At 59.1% G+C, this 1,659-nt stretch overlaps 1 protein-coding gene across 1 annotated transcript in view; it reads left to right on the top strand.

Annotated features, from left to right (window-relative positions):
- Positions 1-1,012: 1,012 nt before the first annotated feature.
- Positions 1,013-1,659, top strand: part of PPP1R37 (protein phosphatase 1 regulatory subunit 37) — a 20,911-nt gene continuing 20,264 nt past the window's right edge. Inside the window, exon 1 of the mRNA XM_035897911.1 lies at positions 1,013-1,586. The gene's annotated coding sequence lies outside the window, so the exon portion shown is untranslated. The remainder of the gene's footprint in view (positions 1,587-1,659) is intronic.

Genomic DNA, 1,659 nt, shown 5'->3' with positions numbered 1-1,659 from the left:
GTGTCCCTGGATCTGCTCATGAGCATCCCCTGGATCCTCTCATGAGTGTCCCTGGATCTGCTCATGAGCATCCCCTGGATCCTCTCGTAAGCGTCCCTGGATCCTCTCGTGAGCGTCCCTGGATCCTCTCGTGAGCATCCCCTGGATCCTCTCATGAGCGTCCCTGGATCCTCTCGTAAGCATCCCTGGATCCTCTTGTGAGCATTTAACCACGTGGATGAAATCATTCCCAGATGATTTTTCGGGAACGGGGGGTCGCTCCCATCCCAGCGGACCGGCAGCGCCAGCCCAACTCTGGGCTCGCGTGGGGCAGGGAGCTTCTTGGTGGACGCCTCTGTGGGAAGAAGGACGTTGGAAGCTTTGGAAGCAGCTCCAGAGGACCACGAGCCCTTCCCGCTGGGATCAGAGAAGTGCCGGGATGCGCGCGGAGGGAAGCAGAACCAAATCCCCGTCCTCCAACAACGAGGGTTGTTAAAATTCAAGACTTCCACCCAGGAGAGGGCAGAGCAAAGCATTTTACTGCCGGGAACTGATAAAAACCAGATCAGCCGAGGGTGCTTGAGTTCAGGTTCGGGGAGAAATCCTTCAGCCAGGACCTTTTCGGAGCTGGGTTCGCAGATGCCTGCATCGCTCCGTGCCCTTGCGCTCCCGGGATGCCCGGCCGCATCCTTTACTCTCCTCATTTTGCCCAAATCACGCTTGATTTTTATTCTTTGGGGACAGCATTCACGCGGCAGATGGGATCAGAACCGTTGCAGCACGCTGCGAATCCCCTCCCTAACCTTAAAATATTAAGGATTAACCTTAAAATATAAGGATTCCTCTTTATTTTTTTCAGCACGGGACTCGCTCGGCCTCGATTGATTTTTCCTCCCCGTCTCCCGGGGAATCGTCAACCCGGCACGGCCCCGCGGTGCTTCGGAGGAGCAAATGCTTTCCGTTGCGTGGGGTTTTTGGGGAGGGGGGGGGCGCGGAAGCAGGTCTGAGGTCTCGCCTAACTAAGCGCTCGCTTAGGGTGTATTTAAACCCGCGCTGCTTCGCTCGGCTTGGGCGGTCGTCGTCCCTGCAAACCTCGCCACGGTGGCCTGGGAAGGGGTCGTAGGGCTAAAAACTGCCGGAAAAGGTGGGTTTGGGCGGCGCGGCTGAGCCGGGGCGCGGTGTTGCCTCCGCCGCGCGCCGCCCTGACCGCGTCCTGCTGCAGAGATGCCCGACGGGTTTTGGTACGAGCGGGGAAGACGATGAAATTCATCCTTTTGTTGTTGTTGTCGTTGTAGCTGGTAGAGCGTTCAGGTTTTTATCGAGCTCTCTGGATGTCGTAATCCTCAGGGATGGGAGGAAGGAGTGGGGGGGGTTGCTTCGTGCTCCGCCAGGTTCCTGGGGAATCTGGTTCCTCCAGATCCTCTCCTGACCGAGGATGGCTTCAGTGTTTGTTCGGGCCGATCGCCGAACCCAAATCACACCAAAAGCGGAGGTGGGCATCGCCTCACGTGGCTAATGATCCTCGCGGCAGCTTCCCACCGCCTGCCTCGGCTTCTCCGGCATCCGGAGCGGCGGCATTACCCCGTGATTCAGGGAAGGCAGAAGCGGTGAGTAAACGCCCGCTCGGAGCCGAGCTCGGCGACGCTGACGGCAGCAAAGGGGCCCTCCCGCGGCGGGGCG

This window comes from Egretta garzetta, unplaced genomic scaffold (assembly GCF_000687185.1).
Source record: "Egretta garzetta isolate BGI_Z169 unplaced genomic scaffold, ASM68718v1 scaffold757, whole genome shotgun sequence".
Classification (NCBI taxonomy): Eukaryota; Metazoa; Chordata; class Aves; order Pelecaniformes; family Ardeidae; genus Egretta; species Egretta garzetta.
This window is presented reverse-complemented; position numbering and strand designations above follow the sequence as displayed.